Source organism: Loxodonta africana, chromosome 21 (assembly GCF_030014295.1).
Source record: "Loxodonta africana isolate mLoxAfr1 chromosome 21, mLoxAfr1.hap2, whole genome shotgun sequence".
Taxonomy (NCBI): domain Eukaryota; kingdom Metazoa; phylum Chordata; class Mammalia; order Proboscidea; family Elephantidae; genus Loxodonta; species Loxodonta africana.
In genome coordinates, this window is record NC_087362.1 from 5,433,023 (window position 1) to 5,450,091 (window position 17,069).

Here is a 17,069-nt window from a genome sequence, read left to right on the forward strand (position 1 = left end):
TTAAGAATTTTAGAGAGAAGAAAAATCTACCATAGTTTACAGACAAAAGGACAGAGATCTTGGTCATTTGGGATCTAGTTGCAGATCCTTAGGTAACTGGTTATGTATCCTTAGCAAGTCATTTTAGGGTCCCTATTTGCAGTACCAAGAAGCACTGGTGGTGCAGCAGTTGAGCGCTCAGCTGCTAACCCAAAGGTGGCAGTTGGAACCCACCAGCCACTCCATGGGAGAGTGATGTGGCAGACTGCTTCTGTTAACGGTTACAGCCTTGTCCCAGTGAGGAAACACTGACACGTCTTCCCTCCTGTCCTGGTCCCAGAGCCTGTAAAGGCGAGCCCATTGGGGCTGGCTGGGGGGAAGAGGAGAGCTTATTCCAGAAGGAACGTCTGAGGGGTCATGGGGATTTCTGTACATGGGCCAGGGTGGGGTAACCACCTACTGAAAATCAGCTGTCTACTTTTTCAGGTCTGAGGAAAAGAACAAGGCACATTTAATTGGAACCAAAGTTTTGGATGGTCTGTTGAAATTGGCATGTATGCAGTCATTTCAGTCTGTCTGCTGTCTCTAAATAAAGCCATTTAAAAAAAATAATTAAAAAAACGATTACAGCCTTGGAAACCCTATGGCGCACTTCTGCTCTGTCCTACAGGGTTGCTATCAGTTGGAATCAACTCAAAGGCAGTGGATATTTTTATTACCCTCAAAATACGGAGGACCACTTGATTTCTAAGTTCCTTCCCTTTCACATCTAAAAATTTCTATGAGCTCAGATGCTGACTGACATAATGTCAGTAAAGTGATGTAGCTAAACCACTTTTTCAATTCATAATCACCACATAAAACTCACAGTAGTTATCTATATATGTTGTTCAGATAAGCACATACTTTAGACAACTTAAAAATAAGCTTTAATGCAACTGTTTTCTGGATTTTATCACATTTTCCTAGCGATTGTTAGATCTGATACCAGGATAAGGCAAATACAGAATTATTTATAAAACTGTCCAACATTTGTCTAATGACTTTTTTTGCAAAGTGTGTTATATTTAAAAATACTATGCAAAATAATTTTCATGATGGATTTTTAATGGAAATTAAGATTTTTTCTAAGGAGAATTATTTTATAAGATTGTTCTTAAAGTTTAAAAAAGTCATTGACTTTCATCCCTTTTTCATAAAAAATCACAGTATTTTGATTTTTATAAGCTGTACCTATGTTTGGAGTCTATTTTACACCTCACTTTGTTTTTAATCGAAATATAACTCATGTCCTGAAAGTTACTTCGGAGAAGAGCTACAAAAAATAAAGCTCTGTGCAGCTTCTCATTGCAATTGTGTGTCATAGTAAAGAAAGCAAGGGTGCCATCTGAGTCCCGGCTGCTGTTGAATGAGCCAGTTACTGGAAACTGCAGGTAAAATCCCTCTGGATGCATGAGAGCATTCTTCTTTAGAACCCAAGAAGATTTTATCAACTTTCTGTTGACTGAGCAAATCCAGAATTAGCCATGATAAGTGGAAGAATCAGTTAGTAGCTTTCAGGCTTCTGACCTTCTTAAAAACCTCACCAATAATACACTGCACAGGCACCGATGGCTTGAAGGGTGATCTGCAGGAATTTCGCATGAAGAAGCAAAGAGACAGTTTTTGTTTATGATCCTATGTCAAATTATTCATCACTATGCTAAACAATGCCCACTATTTCCACAATGGATTTGATTTGGAGACTAAAAAGCCTAAATGGCAACTCTTCATGGCCACTCCAATAATTCTTCTATTGCACTGAAGAATAAGTCTTGGACTACTGGCTTGACAGAATTTTGGATGAGAATGGAGTGGTTTATTCAAAGGGGTTTGAAAAATCTAAACCCGCATCTTTCTTACCCAATAATGAAATTGACATATTCAAGATAACATTCCCAGCCTAAATGTTTCTGGAGGGCCTAAAAAAGACAAGAAAACGGAAATGATCTAATGAAGCAGATCTCATCCCCTCTTTGTAAATGCTATTTCAGCCAGGTAGGTCTGCCTAACAGCACTTTAATTGTGCCACAGACAGTGGGAAAGAGTTATACATTTACAGAAGGATAAAGGTGACCTAATAGGGCTGGTTGCAAAGCACTCAGTATCTCTGCAGCCTTTGAGGTTTGCATAAGCCCAGCCACCAGCCAAGATAAAGTTTCCACAAGTCGTCTACAAACAGCCTCACGTCCTCATGGACTAGTTTCCACTTAGTTCTACAAACCAGGGGGAGGGTGAAGGAGCCTGATTTGCAGATAACTATATCCACATTGGAGCCCTGGTGGAGCAGCGGTTAAGAGCTCAGGCTGCTAACCAAAAGGTCAGCAGTTTGAATCCACCAGCCACTCCTTGGAAACGCTGTAGGGTCACTATGAGTCAGAATTGACTTGATGGCAACAGGTTTGGTTTTCTTGGTATATTCTCATTGCAATTGCTTATTTTTGCTCAATACAAATATTCCTCTACTGTCTGAGAAATTGCTAGGGACAAGTAGCATCATTCACTGAACATTCGTGGCTGCAGATTCTCAGCCCACTCGATCTGCCCCTTCCCAGGCCAAAATTAGACTGTCATTTGCTATAACTGATATTGGAATAAAGCGATTGATAATTTCCTCAGGAGAGAAATTTTATATATACTTTCTGCTATATGACATTTGGAGCCCAGGGGGCACAGTGGTTAAGAGCTCGGCTGCTAATCTAAGAGTCAGCAGTTGAAATCCACAAGCCGTTTCTTCGAAACCTTATGGGGCAGTTCTACTCTGTCATATAGGGTCACTGTGACTTGGAATCAATTCCATGACAACGGGTTTATATGACATTTAGAAAGTGATTTTAAATGCATTTAGTGTTATACCTTTACCTCTCTTTCATTTTAATGAAAGGATTTTTTTCACATTTTCAGACTGTTTAAATATATTTAAGCCCAATCCACATGTGTAGCCATTAATAGTCAGCAAAAGCCTAAATGACTCTGTCATCATAGGCACTCTGATGTTTCATATTAAAGAAATATGTACCTTATATTTAGACACACACAATCTCATGCTTCCCCCCCGCCAACCCGTGCCAAGTTTACAGGCATGCTGTCATCGTTTTGAAATACCCTTCCTCTACGTTTAACTTAGAGGAAATTTTTTGACTTTGGATGAAGGAATTCATCTCCTCCATAATCAAAACAACATTGTCACACACTGTAAAAAGTTAAACTCAACCAACAACAACAACAAAAAAAAGCCTGCCATATTTTACTCCTTCAGTATATTTCAATGTAAATGGTATTTTTTTCTTCTATGACCTGTCTTTATTTTAAATTCCTTATCCTTACAACCTAGTATTTCATTGTGTTCGTGCTATTCCCTCATTTTCACAACGTATTTTGAATCACTTTTCAAATGTATTTCATCAGTCTTTAAAATGCATTTACTCATGAGTCCAAGAGCCTCCCTTCCCTGTGGATTCAAAACAATTCTTAGAAACTTGGGGGTAAGGGGAGATCCTAATACTTCTCATGCCTAAAAGAGAACCTGTAAAACTAATATGTTAAAAATTAAGATGTAAGCATCCCCTTCATTCTGGTCAAACCCCTTTATTTCTTCCTGTATACAGATCATAAACAGTAAAGCCACATTTCAAAATACGCTGAGTCTATGATTTATTTCTACCACACTGTCATGGATTGAATTATGTCCCCCCCGAAATGTGTGTACCAACTTGGTTAGGCCATGATTCCCAGTATTGTGTGGTTGTCCTCCATTTTGTGATTGTAATTTTAAGTTAAGAGGATTAGGGTGGGATTGTAACACCACCCTTACTCAGATCTCCTCGATGATCCAAGGTAAAAGAAGTTTCCCTGGAGTGTGGCCTATACCACCTTTTATCTCTCAAGAGATAAAAGGAAAGGGAAGCCAGCAGAGTTGGGGACCTCATACGACCAAGAAAAAAGCACCAGGAGCAAAGCGTGTCCTTTGGACCCAGAGTCCCTGCACCTGAGAAGCTCCTCAACCAGGGGAAGATTAAGGACAAGGACTTTCCTCCAGAGCAGACAGAGAGAGAAAGCCTTTCTTTGGAGCTGACACCCTGAATTGGGACTTTTCACCTACTTTACTGTGAGAAAATAAACCTCTGTTTGTTAAAGCCATCCACTTGTGGTATATCTGTTATAGTAGCACTAGATAATTGAGACACACACCTTCAAGCCTTACTTCAAAAGTCATCTCTCCTGGGATGACTCTCTCCTTCTTCAGGCAGAGGAAGTAACTGCTTTTCCGCGGTCTTGAAGTATCTCGCACTTAAGTCTGTTACCACTCATATTTAATTGTATTGCAATTCAGTGTTTATATACATGCCTTCTTTACCAAATAGTGAGTTGTGGGCAGCAAATATGTCCTAAGGTATCTTACACACTGAGTGCTGGAAAAGTTTAAATGACTAAATCATTTAAAAAACTCATCTCTTTACACTTTTTATCTGTGAGAGCATATACTCTGCTATGAAAGATAAATCTGTACGTAATCACAGTTCTGTTCTAAATTAATATTACACTTGAACTGAGACAGAGGTGGACCCATGGCCTAGTACATGAAGAAAATTAGTGCGTGATCATCTGAACAACTTTTTAAAGCTTTAATCTGTTTTTCTTTGAATGTCATTTAAAAAGCATAATTGTTACATTTTTGAGTCCTATCCCATTGTCTGAAGTCTTCTTTGCCCCAATCCAGAACCAAATGGAAGTCCATTCTCACAGGATATAAGCAATTTTTTAGAACTTGAAAATATAGTAGCTGTCTTAGTTATCTACTGCTGCTATAACAGAAATACCACATGCGGATGGCTTTAACAAAGAGAAGTTTATTTTCTCACAGTAAACTAGGCTAAAAGTCCAAATTCAGGGCATCAGGTCCAGAGGAAGGCTTTCTCTCTGTCGGCCTTCTCATCAATCTTCCCACAGACTAGGAGCTTCTCTGTGCAGGGATCCCAGGTCCAAAGGACATGTTCTGCTGCCAGCACTGCTTTCTTGGTGGTATGAGGTCTCCGCTGTCTGCTAGCTTTCCTTTCCTTTTATCTCTTGAGAGATAAAAGGTGGTGCAGGCTACACACTCCAGGGAAACTCACTTTACATTGGATCAGGGATGTGACCTGGTAAGGGTGTCACAATCCCACCCTGATCCTCTTTAACATAAAATTACAACCACAAAATGGAGGACAACCACAGAATACTGGGAATCATGGCCTAGCCACATTGATAAATTTTGTGGGGGACATATTCAGTCCAGGACAGTAGCCTTCTGCTGTCTCATGCCCAAGAGCTGTACTCAGGTGCCTACTTTACCTGCAGTTCCTGTATCTGACACTGATATAGCCTATTGCCATGGATTGAATTGTGTTCCTCAAAAATGTGTGTCAACTTGGCTGGGCCATGACTCCCAGCACAGTGTGGTTGTTCACCATTTTGTCATCTGATGTGTTATAATTCCTACCTCTTTGATGTTAATAAGGTAGGATTGAAGGCGGTTATGTTAATGAGGCAGGACTCAATCTACAAGATTAGGTTGTATTTTCAGTCAATCACTTTTGAGATATAAAAGAGAGAAGCGAGCAGAAAGACATGGGGACCTCATACCACCAAGAAAGTAGTGCCAGGAGAAGGGCACATCTTTTGGACCTGGGGTTCCTGCATTGAGACCAAGGGAAAATTGATAACAAGAACCTTCTTCCAGAGCCAACAGAAAAAGCCTTTCCCTGGAACTGACACCTTAAATTCAGACTTCTAGCCTACTAGGCTGTGAGAGAATAACCTTCTGTTTGTTGAAGCCCTCTGCTCGTGGTATGTCTGTTACAGCAGCACTAGGTAACTAAGACACCTATACATAAACCCCTTGGGGGTTCAGCTGAAGCCTTCCTCTAGACCCTCTCAAACATCTCACTATCTTCTCTCCAAATTTTCCCTTTTCCCAGGTAGGATATACATACACACATACATTATATATATATATATATATATATATAATATATATAATATATTAATATATATAATATATATATATATATATATATATACATATTTAGTTGTTTCCTGAAGGTAGGCAACTGCCTACATCACATGATGCAAACTTTCTACTCTATAATTTGTAAAAAATCTTTCCCTCCAATTTCTGGGCCTTGATGTATGAAGAGATATTTTTGGGATATCTGCCTTAAGTGACTATTTTTAGCAATGAAAGGAAAGTCTGACTTTCAAGAAGATCGTTTCTGAAATGGAAAATGAGACTTATGATGAAAAAAGCTGATGTTGATTCTTGGTTTCTCTTTGCCTTCCATCTCTCCTAATTCTGGAGCCCTCTGACTGATCTCTCTGAGTTTATGGGAGAACAAATTACACAAGGAAGTGTGCATAAACAAAAACACTTTAAATATATTTGAAATGTTTATCTTCGATCAATGATAATTAACATAAGTCTCTGTAGTTGAGTGCTGATTTTGTGCTAGGTGTAGCACCCAGTTGTTTCACATATATTATTCACATATGAGTCTTCTCATGACCACACAAATTAGAAATGGTGACTCCATCTTGCAGAAGGTCACAGGGCTGTCCCAGTTGAAAATAAATGACGGTAAATTTTGTTGATGTGCAAAGAATCTCTGTTACAAAACACATTTTGATAATTTACAGTATTTCCTTGTGTTAAACTCCTATTGTGGGAAGATAACTTAAGAATAATAGGAAAATAACAAAAAACAAAGTTCCTCAAATAAATCACATTTTACTTAGGAGTACAAAACACACATTACATGGAAAACTTCTAAAACTAGGTGTGAAGCAACATCAAAAAGTGCAAATAGATTATGTGCTTAAATAAAATACAGTATTTTTTTAGTCATAAAAATGGCCAAACTTTAAAGTAATTTCAAAATGGAGGATTCTTCATGTTTGAAAAACATTTTAAAGATTTAATTATAACAGCACTAATATTTTCAAATGAAATCTTGTGAAAAATTGTACAAAATATCAGTGATATTATAATTAAATCTTTTAAATAGTTTTCAAACATAAAACACATTTTAACATTAAATATTACAATTTGGTGAATTTTAATATATCATGCTTTATAAATAAGTTAATTAGACTCCTTGGGAATAAAAATTTTAAATCCTAAAAACACCCAGTGAGTGAGCATCCAGCAGAAGAAGGCAGCTGGAGGAACCTACCTATAGGAGAGACTTTTTTTTTTTTTAATTAACTTTTATTAAGCTTCAAGTGAACATTTACAAATCCAATCAGTCTGTCACATGTAGGTTTACATACATCTTACTCCCTTCTCCCACTTGCTCTCCCACTATTGAGTCAGCCCTTTCAGTCTCTCGTTTCCTGCCAATTTTGCCATCTTCCCTCTCTCTCTATCTTCCCATCCCCCCTCCAGTCAAGAGTTGCCAACACACTCTCCAGTGTCCACCTGATTTAATTAGCTCACTCTTCATCAGCATCTCTCTCCCCCCTGCTGACCAGTCCCTTTCATGTCTGATGAGTTGTCTTCGGGGATGGTTCCTGTCTTGTGCCAACAGAAGGTCTGGGGAGCATTGCCGCTGGGATTCCTCTAGTCGCAGTCAGACCATTAAGTATGGTCTTTTTATGAGAATTTGGGGTCTGCATCCCACTGATCTCCTGTTCCCTCAGGAGTTCTCTGTTGTGCTCCCTCACAGGGCAGTCATTGATTGTGGCCGGGCACCAACTAGTTCTTCTGGTCTCAGGATGATGTAGGTCTCTGGTTCATGTGGCCCTTTCTGTCTCTTGGGTTCTTAGTTGTCGTGTGACCTTGGTGTTCTTCATTTTCCTTTGCTCCAGGTGGGTTGAGACCAATTGATGCATCTTAGATGGCCGCTTGTTAGCATTTAGGACCCCAGACACCACATTTCAAAGTGGGATGCAGAATGTTTTCATAATAGAATTATTTTGCCAATTGACTTAGAAGTCCCCTCAAACCATGTTCCCCAGACCCCCGCCCCTGCTCCGCTGACCTTTGAAGCATTCATTTTATCCCGAAAACCTCTTTGCTTTTAGTCCAGTCCAATTGGGCTGACCTTCCTTGTATTGAGTGTTGTCTTTCCCTTCACCCAGAGCAGTTCTTATCTACTGATTAATCAGTAAAAAACCCTCTCCCTCCCTCCCTCCCTCCCTCCCCCCTTCGTAACCACAAAAGTGTGTGTTCTTCTCAGTTTTTTCTATTTCTCAAGATCTTATAATAGTGGTCTTATACAATATTTGTCCTTTTGCAACTGACTCATTTCGCTCAGCATAATGCCTTCCAGATTCCTCCATGTTATGAAATGTTTCAGAGATTCGTCACTGTTGTTTATCAATGCGTAGTATTCCATTGTGTGAATATACCACAATTTATTTACCCATTCATCCGTTGATGGACATCTTGGTTGCTTCCAGCTTTTTGCTATTGTAAACAGAGCTGCAATAAACATGGATGTGCATATATCTGTTTGTGTGAAGGCTCTTGTATCTCTAAGGTATATTCCGAGGAGTGGGATTTCTGGGTTGTATGGTAGTTCTATTTCTAACTGTTTAAAATAACGCCAGATGGATTTCCAAAGTGGTTGTACTATTTTACATTCCCACCAGCAGTGTATGAGAGTTCCAATCTCTCCGCAGCCTCTCCAACATTTATTATTTTGTGTTTTTTGGATTAATGCCAGTCTAGTTGGTGTGAGATGGAATCTCATAGTAGTTTTAATTTGCATTTCTCTAATGGCTAATGATCGGGAGCATTTTCTCATGTATCTGTTGGCTGCCTGAATATCTTCTTTAGTGAAATGTGTGTTCATATCCTTTGCCCACTTCTTGATTGGGTTGTTTGTCTTTTTGTGGTTGAGTTTTGACAGAATCATGTAGATTTTAGAGATCAGGCGCTGGTCTGAGATGTCATAGCTGAATATTCTTTCCCAGTCTGTAGGTGGTCTTTTTACTCTCTTGGTGAAGTCTTTAGATGAGCATAGGTGTTTGATTTTTAGGAGCTCCCAGTTATCTGGTTTCTCTTCATCATTTTTGGTAATGTTTTGTATTCTGTTTATGCCCTGTATTAGGGCTCCTAGGGTTGTCCCTATTTTTTCTTCCATGACCTTTATCGTTTTAGTCTTTATGTTTAGGTCTTTGATCCACTTGGAGTTAGTTTTTGTGCATGGTGTGAGGTATGGGTCCTGTTTCATTTTTTTGCAAATGGATATCCAGTTATGCCAGCACCATTTGTTAAAAAGACTATCTTTTCCCCAATTAACTGACACTGGTCCTTTGTCAAATATCAGCTGCTCATACATGGATGGATTTATATCTGGATTCTCAATTCTGTTCCATTGGTCTATGTGCCTGTTGTTGTACCAGTACCAGGCTGTTTTGACTACTGTAGCTGTATAATAGGTTCTGAAATCAGGTAGAGTGAGGCCTCCCACTTTCTTCTTCTTTTTCAGTAATGCTTTCCTTATCCGGGGGTTTTTTCCTTCCATATGAAATTGGTGATTTGTTTCTCTATGCCCTTAAAATATGGCATTGGAATTTGGATTGGAAGTGCGTTATATGTATAGATGGCTTTTGGTAGAATAGACATTTTTACTATGTTAAGTCTTCCTATCCATGAGCAGGGTATGTTTTTCCACTTAAGTATGTCCTTTTGAATTTCTTGTAGTAGAGCTTTGTAGTTTTCTTTGTATAGGTCTTTTACATCCTTGGTAAGATTTATTCCTAAGTATTTTATCTTCTTGGGGGCTACTGTGAATGGTATTGATTTGGTTATTTCCTCTTCGGTGTTCTTTTTGTTGATGTAAAGGAATCCAAGTGATTTTTGTATGTTTATTTTATAACCTGAGACTCTTCCAAACTCTTCTATTAGTTTCAGTAGTTTTCTGGAGGATTCCTTAGGGTTTTCCATGTATACGATCATGTCATCTGCAAATAGTGATAGCTTTACTTCCTCCTTGCCAATCCGGATACCCTTTATTTCTTTGTCTAGCCTAATTGCCCTGGCTAGGACTTCAAGTACAATGTTGAATAAGAACGGCGATAAAGGGCATCCTTGTCTGGTTCCCGTTCTCAAGGGAAATGCTTTCAGGTTCTCTCCATTTAGAGTGATATTGGCTGTTGGCTTTGCATAGATGCCCTTTATTATGTTGAGGAATTTTTCTTCAATTCCTATTTTGGTAAGAGTTTTTATCAGAAATGGGTGTTGAACTTTGTCAAATGCCTTTTCTGCATCAATTGATAAGATCATGTGGTTTTTATCTTTTGTTTTATTTTTGTGATGGATTACATTAATGGTTTTTCTGATATTAAACCAGCCTTGCATACCTGGTATAAATCCCACTTGATCAGGGTGAATTATTTTTTTGATGTGTTGTTGGATTCTATTGGCTAGAATTTTGTTGAGGATTTTTGCATCTATGTTCATGAGGGATATAGGTCAATAATTTTCTTTTTTTGTAATGTCTTTACCTGGTTTTGGTATCAGGGAGATGGTAGCTTCATAGAATGAGTTGGGTAGTATTCCGTCTTTTTCTATGCTTTGAAATACCTTCAGTAGTAGTGGTGTTAAGTCTTTGTTTTATGACCTAATATTTGGTCTATTCTAGAGAATGTTCCATGTGCACTAGAAAAAAAAGTATATTTTGCAGCAGTTGGGTGGAGAGTTCTGTATAAGTCAACGAGGTCAAGTTGGTTGATTGTTGTAAGTAGGTCTTCCGTGTCTCTATTGAGCTTCTTACTGGATGTCCTGTCCTTCTCTGAAAGTGGTGTGTTGAAGTCTCCTACTATAAATGTGGAGGTATCTATCTAGCTTTTCAATTCTGTTAAAATTTGATTTATGTATCTTGCAGCCCTGTCATTGGGTGCATAAATATTTAATATGGTTATATCTTCCTGATCAATTGTCCCTTTTATCATTATATAGTGTCCTTCTTTTTCCTTTGTGGTGGATTTAAGTCTAAAGTCTATTTTGTCAGAAATTAATATTGCTACTCCTCTTCTTTTTTGCTTATTGTTTGCTTCATATATTTTTTTCCATCCTTTGAGTTTTAGTTTGTTTGTGTCTCTAAGTCTAAGGTGTGTCTCTTGTAGGCAGCATATAGATGGATCGTGTTTCTTTATCCAGTCCGTGACTCTCTGTTTCTTTATTGATGCATTTAGTCCATTTACATTCAGTGTAATTATAGATAAATAAGATTTTAGTGCTGTCATTTTGATGCCTTTTCATGTATGTTGTTGGCCATTTCATTTTTCCACATAGTTTTTTGTGCTGAGACGTTTTTCTTAGTAGATTGTGAGATCCTCATTTTCATAATGTTTAACTTTATGTTAGTTGAGTTGTTACGTTTTTCTTGAGTTATGGAGTTGATGTTCCTTTTTGTGGTTACCTTATTATTTACCCTTATTTTTCTAAGTAAAAACCTAACTTGTATCGTTCTATATCGCCTTGTATCACTCTCCATCTGGCAGTTCAATGCCTCCTATATTTAGTCCCTCTTTTTGATTATTGTGATCTTTTACCTATTGATTTCCATGATTCCCTGTTACGTGTATTATTTTATTTATTTATTTATTTTTTAGAATTAATCTTAATTTGTTTGTTTTTGTGCTTTCCCTATTTGAGTTGACATCAGGACATTTTGTTTTGTGACCTTGTATTGTGCTGGTACCTGATATTATTGGTCATCTGACCAAACAATCTCCTTTAGTATTTCTTGTAGCCTTGGTTTGGTTTTTGCAAATTCTCTAAACTTGTGTTTATCTGTAAATATCTTAATTTCTCCTTCATATTTCAGAGAGAGTTTTGCTGGATATATGATCCTTGGTTGGCAGTTTTTCTCCTTCAGTGCTCTGTATATGTCGTCCCATTCCCTTCTTGCCTGCATGGTTTCTGCTGAGTAGTCTGAACTTATTCTTATTGATTCTCCCTTGAAGGAAACCTTTCTTTTCTCCCTGGCTGCTTTTAAAATTTTCTGTTTATCTTTGGTTTTGGCGAGTTTGATGATAATATGTCTTGGTGTTTTTCTTTTTGGATCAATCTTAAATGGGGTTCGATGAGCATCTTGGATAGATATCCTTTCGTCTTTCATGATGTCAGGGAAGTTTTGTGTCAGGAGTTCTTCAACTATTTTCTCTGTGTTTTCTGTCCCCCCTCCCTGTTCTGGGACTCCAATCACTCGCACGTTATCCTTCTTGATAGAGTCCCACATGATTCTTAGGGTTTCTTCATTTTTTTAAATTCTTTTATCTGATTTTTTTTCAGCTATGTTGGTGTTGATTCCCTGGTCCTCCAGATGTCCCAGTCTACATTCTAATTGCTCAAGTCTGCTCCTCTGACTTCCTATTGCGTTGTCAAATTCTGTAATTTTATTGTTAATCTTTTGGATTTCTACATGCTGTCTCTCTATGGATTCTTGCAACTTATTAATTTTTCCACTATGTTCTTGAATAATCTTTTTGAGTTCTTCAACAGTTTTATCGGTGTGTTCCTTGGCTTTTTCTGCAGTTAGCCTAATTTCATTTGTGATATCTTTAAGCATTCTGTAAATTAGTTTTTTATATTCTGTATCTGATAATTCCAGGATTGTATCTTCATTTGGGAAAGATTTTGATTCTTTTGTTTGGGGGGGTTGGAGAAGCTGTCATGGTCTGTTTCTTTATGTGGTTTGATATGGACTGCTGTCTCTGAGCCATCACTGGGAAACTAGTTTTTCCAGAAAATCCGCTAAAAAAAAAAATGCAGTCAGATCCCTATCAGAGTTCTCCCTCTGGCTCAGGCTATTCGGATGTTAATGGAGCCGCCTGGGGAGGGTGGGGGAGGGATCAGAGAGCTAGGAGTGTAGCATCTCAGAGTATAGCCAGAGTTGTTTGTCTTACTTGGAATGACTCTTATATCTGAGATTTCCGTGGGGCGCGTCGCCTATATGTACTGGCTGTGTGGAGATTGCCCCCCGGGGGGTCTGGCCCGCTGGTGTCACGGTCAGATCCTCCGCTGTCAGCCCCACCCACAAGGTTAAGGCTCCCCTACTGGGGCGGTGCACTCCCGACTCCAAAATCAGTCGCTGCCTCCCGGGGACTTCTTCCACCAGCTGCGCTGCCACGCTGCGCGTGCCAACCAGCTAGGCCCGCACAAACCGGTTGGGACCGCCCCGGGGTCAATTCAGGGGGATGGAGCTGCACCCCGCGCTCACTCCCCACCCGGGCCCGCCAAAATCCTGGCGGGATGGCTCCCCAGCTGGGACGCTGCTCTCTCCGCTCCAAGACCAGTCACTGCCTCCCGGGGACTTCCCCCTCCGGTGCGCCACGCCGCTCGTGCAAACTGGGTGGGCCGCCACCTGCGCGAATGGGTGGGCCCCCCCTGGGGTCAATTCAGGGGAATGTAGCTGATCCCTGCGCTCGCGCCACGCTTACTCCCTGCCAAAATCCTGGCGGGACAGCTCCCCGGCTGGGACGCTGCTCTCCCTGCTCCAAGACCAAGACCAGTCACTGCCTCCCGGGGACTTCTCCCACCGGCCGAGCCACCACGCTGCCCGCACCAACCGGCTGGGCTCCCTCCCGGGATGAGTTCGGGGGCTAGGGCTGGGCCCCTTGTCTGTGCCATCTGCTCCCCTGGGCTCTGCCCCAAATCGGGCTTCGAAGGTCACCTGACTGATACGCTGGCTCCTGGCTCTGAAAACAATCGCTGTCTCCCCATATTTGTTCGTTCTCCGTCTCTAAATCTGTGTTTGTTGTTCAGAGTTCGTAGATTGTTATGTATGTGATCGATTCACTTGTTTTTCCGAGTCTTTGTTGCAAGAGGGATCCGCGGTAGCGTCCACCTAGTTCGCCATCTTGGCCCCTACAGGAGAGATTTTGTGCTCCAGTGGAAAGAGTGTTGTCCAGCAAATCAGGAGGTCTAGGTTTTGTCCTGACATGGGGACCTTCCTACCAGCTCATTGTCCTTGAACAAGGCACTAGACCTCATTGAGCCTCAGCATTTTTAAAATGAGTGAACAGGATAGGGTGCTCTCAAAGGGATCTTCCATTTCCAAATACCTATGTTGGTTGGGGAAACACTGGTGGCGTAGTGGTTAAGAACTATGTGCTAACCAAAAAGTTGGCAGTTCAAATCTACCAAGCGCTGTTAGTAACTCTGTGGGGCAGTTCTCCTCTGTCCTACATGGTCGCTATAAGTCGGAATCGACTCACTGCAACGGGTTTGGTTTTGGTTTTCGGTAATGGTTGTTAGGAGCATAATTAAACCACTTGATAAGCTATTTCACAAAAACATTCAAGCAGTAGATTTTCTGTTGATGAGAAAAATTTAAAAAGTCCAACTCTTGGTGAAGTCTGTTTAATTGGGTAATGAGCTTCTCCTTGACAGTTTAAAGTGAGAACCTGAATTTGGTTGCATATTAACCCTCCTAGTCCCCTGAGGATATGGTGCTCTCTACTTTTCCAAAACGTATCATGCGATGAGACGATGGGCATACGTCCTGGATTGTATACCATGATTGAACCGAAGCAGGATATGCTTCATTTATGTTTTATTTGAAAATACCTTTCAGGAAACAAGCCAATCATTATTTTAATATGCTTTCCAAATGTAGCGAAGAAGACGATCAAAACTTTTTCCAAGCAAAATTTGAGAAATAATGACAGTTAGCTAGATTTAATGACAAATGTGCTCTTTTGAATGTATGTGGAAACCCAGAAGATTCTATGGACATGTCAAATCTGTGACTTGAAATAAAGCTATAAAAAGAAGACTGACAAGATCAAGCCAAACGATCTACCATGGGATCCCAAACTCAAAATAGTTCTTGAAGAAGTGATAGGCTTGGAAAATTATTGTTTTTAGTTTATTTCTCAGATTCAGATAATTTCTGTCCCCACACATAGTTAAATAAAAACGACTATTTTGCTCTAGGTGCTGGCCCTCTGAGTCAAGCCCTCCTTTCTAGAGAAACAGAACTTAATTGGTAAATGGACTCTAAGAGTAGACTTAAGACTATCTGGATAGTAGCTTCCGACTTGCTAAACCTGTTTTTGTTGAGTCGATTCTGACTCATAGTGACCCTATAGGACAGAGCAGAACTGCCTCATAGGATTTTCAAAAAAGCAACTGGTAGATTTGAACTGCCAACCTTTTTGGTTAGCTGCCAAACTCTTAACCATTACGCAACCAGGCTCTGTTACTTACTAGATGTGAGCAAATTACTGAAAACCTATAAGCTACAGCATTCTCATTCATCACCCTACACCACTGAGTTCTTCTGTGGACAACAGGAGCTAAATCCTTTAAAAACACTAAGCACAATGTTTGTCAGAGAAGGGCTCAATACACATTATGTATTGGTTTTGTTTTGTTTTTTAATCTTTTCTTTTTTAAAATCCGTAAAGCATAGCTTTCAACTCATAAAAATTAGAAAAGAAAAAAAAGATTAATTACCTAAATTATTATACTTTTTTCTCTTTACAGTATTACCCAGAATGCTTGCCTTGTGTAGCAATCAGGCAAAGTTTCTCAAACCAGAGGAGAAGGCCAGGCCTTTACCCCATGAACGGTATCTGCCCTGCCTTCCAGCCCCAGGTAAGAAAAGCAGCCAGGGCAGAGCTGTGTTGTGAGAATCCCTCTGCTCTGCTCTGCTCTTCAGGCACAGCTCTGACCCCAAACTCAAACTTCCTCACTGTGCAAGGAACACCCAAACCCTCCTGCTCTCTTTAGTCACAAAGACATGACAAAGGAACAACGCTGAAAAACCACTGGCCTTGCAAACCCTTTATCTTATTGTTTGAATTTCTCTCCTTTTCCCTTATTTTCTTCTTTCTGTGCTTATCAATGCCTAAGCAACACATTTTCCTTCTAATGTCCTCCTTTTAAACAAATGCCTGAAATCTGATTTAGAAAGTATTTATTGAATGTACAAAAACGACCTTGCTCCTGTTTTCAAAGAGCTCAGAATTAAAATAAGAAAAGAAGATGTACAGACATGAAACAATGATACTCCAACTTCCTTTATGATTCTGTTACATGGGGTGCCTGCATCACAATTTGTAGGCTTTGTAAGCTCCTACATTTCAAGGATTTAAAAAAACAAACAAATAAACAAACAAACCCATTGCCATCAGGTCAATTCCAACTCATGGATAGAGTAGAACTGCCCCACAGGGTTTTTAAGGAGCAGGTCGTGGATTTGAACTTGATGACCTTTTTGTTGGTAGGCAAGCTCTTAACCTCTGTGCCACCAGGGCTCCTGTCAAGGACTAGGTCCTTGCCAATATGGACATAATGTCGCTGGCCACATGTTGCTATTTAAACTTAAATTAATAAAAATCAAAATTAAAATGCAGCTCTTCAATCACACTGGCTACAGCAAGAGTTCTCAGTCGCCACAACTGGCAGGTGACTACAGTAGTGGGAGCCGCAGGAGCACAGCTCGTTGTTGACGAGCTCACTGGACACACTGGTCTAGAGAACTGGGCCTGCAGCACGTTTGGGTCAATGGGGTGACTGATTTATCAAATACATTTTCCCTCTTCAAAATTCCTTTTAACTGTTCTGATAAATTAGAATGCAAACAAAATCCAGTGATAATCTGAGCTACGTAACTGACCTATGGCAATACAATTTCTGGGATATTTTAGACAAGGATTGACTAGGTGTATTTTGACCCATCTTAAAAAAGTGAATTGTTTTTGTATTTCTAACTGAATACATAGAGAAAGGATTTTACGTAATTGTTGTCACCTTTGGAAATAATTCATCTGTAAAGGAGGCAGCAGAGAGCAGCATTCTACTCCAGTGAATTTATTTAGAAGGAGGAAGCTACCACAAAGGGTCAGGCACATTGTCACTTACATGTGATTGCTTCGGAGAAACACCTCGCATGTACACGTGATTCTCTGAAACGTTTCTTCCCAGAACTTTGCAAATATCTTAATCATGTTTCTAAATATTTCAATTACCTATATTAAGAGGACTTTGTAAACAAGAAATTTAACCGTTATTACTTAAATGTAATACATTACAATAATTAGGTTGCGTGTGTGCA

The 17,069-nt window shown here is 39.7% G+C and overlaps 1 non-coding gene across 1 annotated transcript; it reads left to right on the forward strand.

The window, feature by feature from the left end:
* The first annotated feature begins 271 nt into the window (after positions 1–271).
* LOC111752199 (small nucleolar RNA SNORD22) lies at positions 272–395 on the forward strand. The gene has a single exon (XR_002787192.1). It is a non-coding gene; the product is annotated as a small nucleolar RNA SNORD22 (small nucleolar RNA).
* The last annotated feature ends 16,674 nt before the right edge of the window (positions 396–17,069 follow it).